General features: G+C 45.7%; 1 pseudogene; it reads right to left on the bottom strand.

Moving 5' to 3' along the window:
- Nucleotides 1-4,352: 4,352 nt before the first annotated feature.
- LOC114617523 lies at nt 4,353-6,750 on the bottom strand (annotated as a pseudogene).
- Between the last annotated feature and the right edge of the window lie 217 nt (nt 6,751-6,967).

Here is a 6,967-nt window from a genome sequence, read left to right as displayed (position 1 = left end):
AGGAAGAGCAGTGCTTTCCTCCCACGCACAGCTCCGCTGACAGACTTCGTATGCTGTTGGGCTACAAAGGAGAAGGCCCGAAGCTCCCTTCTTACACTGTGAGTGAGGAGGCTTTGGAGGTGAGAGTCAGTATACAAATAGCTGGACACTAGCCTTTTCTTGTCTCTCCATCTGGCTCCTGAGTGTCTCTTATGCTATGTCCCAGCACACATGCTCTGATTTGTCTCTCTGGGCTTAGATCATAGTCACTCTGTGGAAGTGAGTATTCCTTCCTTTCTTCTTGATCAAATGCTGTTGATTCTGTAGTCCCAGTGCAAGACACTGGCACACAACCATGAACCACTTCCTAATTAATGTTCTTTCCCAACTCAGTCAGCAATAGGACATCAAATTTTGGGGGCTTCACGGTTGTCTTTCTGAATAAACTCTTCCGGGATGAGGGCTCTTCTGCTGTGTTTTCCAATGGCCCCTGAATAATAAATACCTTGTTTCCATAGATTTTCCTAATTGGTGATGAGAGGTGATTCACAGCCTGAGAGTTTTCGAGGTGAGGGAGGTAATTGAGGGGGGATGGTAGAATGTCTCTGGAAGAATAATCAAGTGACTGTTCCATGCTCTGTCAAGCCCCTGTGTGAATGAGTGCTCACTACAGATCAAGAGTCGTCTTGACATAGCATACTTCCTGGTCCCCTCCTGGTCCCTTGAACTAGTGACACCACAGAGCTATCCATTATAGCATGGAAGTCTCTCCTGTGATTCCGGGTACTGGATGAAGGCGATCTAAGCACACCAGGGATAAATGGAAACCATGTTGCCTGCTCTGACCCGAGCCTGGCTGGGAAGGGATATCTTCTTTCCTTGATCCCTTTTAAAAAAGTAGAGTTGCTTTCATAATAGAGTCATTTCTCAGGATGAAAACCGGAGATCATAAAAATGCGGAGAACGGAAGTAACCCCAGTGCTTTGTAAAGGGCAGTTTATAGGATCAGCGCCTCTTTGTCTTTTTACGCCGTGTTTCCCCAAATGGCCTGTAAGTGATTCTTCAGCCTCTGTGATCTCAGGCTCAATAGCTAGAACTGGGACATATTAAAAACTTTGGCCCAGGCCATGAGCTGCTGTTATTTATCAAACAAGCTCCTCTTCCCTCTGTGTTGACGCTGCTTGGTGCTTGGCAGCTCTTTCTGAGTTCAAGGCCAGCCTGGTCTACAGAGTGAGTTCCAGGACAGCCAGGGCTACACAGAGAAACCCTGTCTTGAAAAACCAAAAAAAAAAAAAAAAAAAAACAACACCCACCCCCTTTTTTTTTTGGGGAGGGTGCTTCCGGGGCCCCCCCCCCCCCCAGTTCCACGGACTGTACTGATGTTTAGCTCTTTTGTATTTCCTATGCAGCTAACTCAATGTCATTTAGAATGTTCTGTGTTGAAGTATGTATCCCAAGACTCCAAAGCAACAACATACATGTACATAGGCCTTGATAAATATTATTTAAGTGAATAGGTGATGGACATCAATGGCTGAGTTATCTTAGGCTGTGAGAACCGACTGCCACAGCATAGAGCACACAATTGATAAGCAGTCGAGACTTATTTCTCCCAGTTCTGAAGCTGAAGAGTTCAAAGTCAAGGTGTCTGGAGAAGATCCATTTCCTGGTTCATCAGGACAGTCTTCAACATATTTTTGTATGACAGAAGAAGCATGGGGAACCTTGGGCGGGTGATCTTTTATAAAGGTACCAATCCCATTCATGAGGTTGCACCCTTATGACCTCATTTCCTCCCAAAGTCTCTACCCTTTAACATCACTTTCAAGGGGATTAGGTTTGCAGTGGGACATAATCACTCAGTCTGTTGTAATGAGAATTCTGAAATTGTGGTTTCTTTTTTAAAAAATATGGAAATATTATTCTAAGGATATGTTTTTGTTTTAATCCTAGGTGTGTGGATATGAGACTGCTTCATAGCAGCTATGATTTGCCTTGTGCCCTAGCAGAGGTGTGGTTTTGCCAGCTGCTGATAGTTCTGTGGATTGTGTGGGTTTGGAATTCTGGGAATCTTTCAGAGAGTATACAAATGCTAGTGCCTGATAGGTGGGGTTGGTGGTTGTTGGTCATTTAGGGAGGTTGGTTGTGGTTTGTCAGCAGGCATACTCAAGGAAGAAAGAAAAAAGAAATTAGATTCAGATCTCTCTCTCCTCTATCGGTCTTTCTCTCCTATCTAGTGGTAGAAGATGAAACGTGGGGTAGGGGATAAAGGGTAGGAAAAAGAAGAACCCACAAAGTAGCAAAGAGAAGCTACAGTCTGTTGTACCAATTTAACTTGTTTTAAGCTAAAACATATTGCTTCATGCTACCCAGAAGTTCTAAGTTGTACCGTCACCCTCAGGCATGGCTGACTCAGGGGTCAAACAGTTGGGATCCAGGTAGAAATGGCCTGGTTTTCACTCTGTTGCTTAGTCTCCTCATCTGGAAAGATTCTGATTGGCTCTGCGTCGGTTGTTCCTCCAACCCTGGACCAGTCATGGTGTTCATGTGGTTAAGGGCTTTGCATCACCTTATTGGTCAATGCAGATCATTTACTGATGCATAACAAATGATCCCCCAAACCTGGCAACTTAAAGCATTTATCTAAAGCGGTGGGTCTCTGCCTTCCTGGTGCTGGACTTTAATACAGTTCCTCATGCTGTGGTGATCCCCCCCAGCATAAAATCATTTTTGTGGCTACTTCATAACTGTAGTTTTGCTCCTGTTATGAAGAATAATGTAAATACCTGATTTGTAGATGATCTTAGTGACCCCTGTGAAGGGGTCATTTGACCCCAAAGGGGTTACGACCCACAGGTTGAGAAACACTGATCTAAAGCTTCTGTGAGGTGGGAATACATAGCAGCATAAGGCTCTGGCTCAGGACTTCTCCTAAGGTTGTAGGCAAGTTGCAGATTAGGGCAGGCACCTCCAGAGTGGATGTTCTGCTGCCATGCTAACATGGTGGCTGATTTCCGTTCTTCACTGGCTGCTGGGCAGCTTGTCATGTGACCTCTTTATAGGTGGCTGGGTTTCTCCAGAATGACACACCCAAAGTTGAAAAGAGAAGAGAAAAGGAGAGGAGATGAGGGGAACCCCAAATAGAAACTCCAGTCTTGTTTAACCATTCTGGTCTCAGAGTGACATGTCACCCTTGCTGCCCTAGTCCCGTGGTGTCTCAGACCTGCTCTGGAACACTGCAGGCAGGACCTTTGTGAGAAGGCAGGGCCACTGGGACATCTCTGCAGCTGCCTCTCTAAGACAATAAAGACTAGACCTTGTTCCCTGCAGCACACAGACAATGGGAGCTGCAGCTCAGGAAGTCACAGACGGTGGGAGGCATATTTCCCAAGAGGAAAGTAGATGTCTACCCCATGTGAGCACTGAAGTGAAATACAATATGTGAGTCACTCTGGGGAGCACTGGGCAAGTTCCAGTAAAGGAAACACTGTGGTTGATTTCTGTGTGGGCTCATCATTTGTCCCTTAAGCACCCTATCTTCTGTGGAATGATGTCTCTGCTCAGCATTCTCATTGAGCACGGGTTTCCACAAGCAGTTGGACTGTGGATTTATAGTTAGGTTTTGGAGATCTTGGGAGGAGACCAATATTTGAGTGTCTGTCTCCTATAAATCATGTGCGACTGCCACTTAGAGTTGCTCCAAACCTCTCCTTCCTTTGCTATTCTTTGAAGTTTTTGAATTTATAGCAGGAGCACAGGATAAACTATGTCCGGATATAATTCTTCTGGGAAGGAACACAAGGGCAGAATGACTGAAGATCTAGCAAGAAGGAGTAGTCCAACCACACAGACCCTATGCCAGGATGAACGATGGCTACTCTAAAGTAGGTATCATTTGTTTGCTGAGACACAGTCTCATTCTGGGGTCCGTTGTGCATTACAGGCTAGTCTTGAGCTAGTAGCAATCCTCCTGTCTCAGCCTCTTGAGTGTTGACATTACGTGCCCTGCTCAAAAGTAGCTGGAAAAGTAACTGGAGCTCCAGCTGGGGCTGGAGAGATGGCTCAGCAGTTAAGAGCCCTGGCTACTCCTTCCAGAGGACCTGGTTTCAGTGGGTGACATGGTGGATAACAACAGTGTCCAGGAATCTGACGCCCTCCTCTGGGCTCTGTGGGCACCAGGCATGCACACTGTGCACAGACATACATGCAGGTAAAATGTTAAATAAATAAATAAATAAATAAATAAATAAATAAATATTTTATTAAGTAGGTATTTTGTCTACACTTGAAAGGATTTTCTTTTTTTCCTTTCCTTTCTTTCTTTTCTTTTCTTTTTTTTGGCAGTACTACAACTTTATTTGACATTCAGCAGGTTAGATCTCATCCACATTGACTGTCTGTAGATTTTTGAATGTGGTAACAGGCACACACGATACCAATATGTAGAGCTTATTTGGTGAATCCTCATCTTCCTTACGTTTTCTGGACAAACGTACTCGGATGCGATATGGAACATTCCTTATTCCCTTGGCCCAGACGGCTTTATTGAGCCTGGTGTCAATACGCACATCTGGAGTCCCCATTTCCTTCCTGGAAAACTTTTGAATTTCTTTGAGTGTCCGAGGAGCACACTTCTTGAAGCCCACTCCATGGACGTGCTTGTGAATGTTGATGGTGTATTCTCGGGTCACCACCTCGCTGATGGCAGAACGGCCCTTCTTCTTCTCACCACCCTTCTTTGCGGGAGCCATTCTGCCGGGCCCAAGTTGGAAAGGAAGGGCGTGAGGGATTGTGGGATGGAAAATAGCTCTACAACTTCCGGGTCATGGAGAGGCCTTGAAAGGATTTTCTAATGAGGTCTCTAACATTTGTGTGGCTAAGGAAACATTTTTCTCATTAGGGATTAATGGCACACTGAGGAAAGATATATATATATATATTTTTCTTCTTCAGTCTTTGGCTGAAGTACTGCCAGCTGCTGAGCCACCCTGACACCCCACTGCTCCCAGTAATGAGAAGCCACTCTTTGTCTTCCCATTCCTGCTGAATGAAGTTTGCCAGGTACTACAGCCCAACTTCCTTTTCCCTGAGCCTCTGACCCGCTTGGTAACTGCCTGGAAGCTGAGTGATTCAGGACATGATCCAGCAGCTGTTTTGCTGAGGTTTAATCATATAAACGAAGGAATTCCTGCAGCTGATGGAAACAGAAATGCCAAGTACCTTAACTCTGGATTTGGGGCCGCTCAGTGAAGACAAGCCCAATCTATGTCGGTCTTTATGATAGAGGGTCCCAGGCATAGTGGAGCCCATGCCTACAGAACCCTGGACTTTGGACTGATTTTTAAAAAGCAATTAAGTATTAGAAGATGCCATTCTTCCACACTGATTTTAATCCTGACATTTCTCACCCAGCTAATTCAGTTTTCTGTGGCTGTAACAAAACCTGACCTGATATCGAATGCCTAATCCTCCTGTCTCTGCCTCCCAAATGCTCAGATTATAGGTGTATGCCACCGTGTGTGTGTGTGTGTGTGTGTGTGTGTGTGTGTGTGTGCGTGTGTGCATGCATGTGTGTGTGCGTGCGCGCGCGTGTGTGCATGCATGTGTGTGTGCGTGCGCGCGCGTGTGTGCATGCATGTGTGTGTGTGCGTGTGCGTGTGCGTTGGGAGTGTGAGATCAACCCAGCCCCTGGCATTACCTGCCACCTGCAGTTTTACCCAAGGAAGCTGAACATCCAGAGAGTCTATGTCTTAGAAGGTTTTGCTTCAGCAAAGCTTCATAATGCTGCAGGTAGACAACGTATTCTTCTGCTCGACCAATTGTTTGCTCATTGTTGTTAAAGGAAGAAAGGTACTAATTGTGGAGTTAGGGCTACAGGGAATACCTCTCAGCTTAATAAGACTTTTGTTGATTTTTTTTAATCTGCTAGATTTTTCTTTTCATCTTTTTTTTTAATTGAAATTTTTTTTTGTTTGTGTTTTTGTTTGCCTTCTGAACAGATTTCAATGGAATAAAATTTCCAGGATACTTGGTCCTCACCCTTTTCTCTCCTTCGAAAGCTCTCTTTCAATCATATCAAACCTGCTGCAGCCGGCCCTTTACAAGAAAGCAAGAGACAGAATGGATGGGGTCCAATGCCCATCTGCCATTTCATGGCTTATTGCTGAACACAGTGACGCAGGTTTTGTCCTAGATCCACAAACTCTGGTACTGGGTGTTTTATGGACAGAGTTTTTATGTCAAGAGCCCACATGTTTCTTATCTCTTTCAGGCAACAGAAACTAGAATGTCATTGCTGGGGGGCCTGGGATCACAGGGCGGGTCATGCTGATAGGAACTGGGAACCCAGAAAACAGTGAGCCCAGCACCAAGCTCCAGGGATTCCTCAGGCTTCAAGTGTAGTGGGGACAGTCTTCCAAGAGGATGCCACACAGAAGGCAGTAGAGCGAGGCTTGCGGGGCACGGGGAAACTATTGAGTATCTTGACAGGGACCCCTTTCTAGCCTGGACACTAAAAGCCAAGGGCAGTCCCTCGCAAATGGTGGGCTTTGGAGCTCTGGCTCCACACTGATATTTGAGACCAACTAAGGAGAAGAAGGTCTGTGAGCATTGGGAAAAGCTTGAGAACTCCACAGTAACCTGCAGCCCCTTTGTGTGGTTTCTCTTGGTTTCTGATTTCTGCAGAGCCCAGGTTCATCTTACCCTGAAGGCTACTGAAGATGCCACTGTGGTGGCACTGAGACCAGAGCTGCTGGAAGAATCACACGCCATCCTGAGTTTCCAGAAGAGGGATCCTTTATTGCTTAGTTCTGGGAGCTCTGCTCTTTGTGGACTGGGACAACCCTAAGTCTCTCCACGCTGAGGACTAATTGGGGGTGTTCTTCCACCTGCCTTAGAAGCCAGGATGACAGCATAGCCATTGTTTATGTCTTTCATGGCCTAAGACATTTTCCCTTTGCTTTCTTTGGATGTTGTCTAAGTGACAGCA

The sequence above is a fragment of the Grammomys surdaster genome, unplaced genomic scaffold (assembly GCF_004785775.1).
Source record: "Grammomys surdaster isolate TR1022 unplaced genomic scaffold, NIH_TR_1.0 137, whole genome shotgun sequence".
Classification (NCBI taxonomy): Eukaryota; Metazoa; Chordata; class Mammalia; order Rodentia; family Muridae; genus Grammomys; species Grammomys surdaster.
Note: the sequence above shows the minus strand (reverse complement) of the source record. Positions and strands in the feature narration are given on the sequence as shown.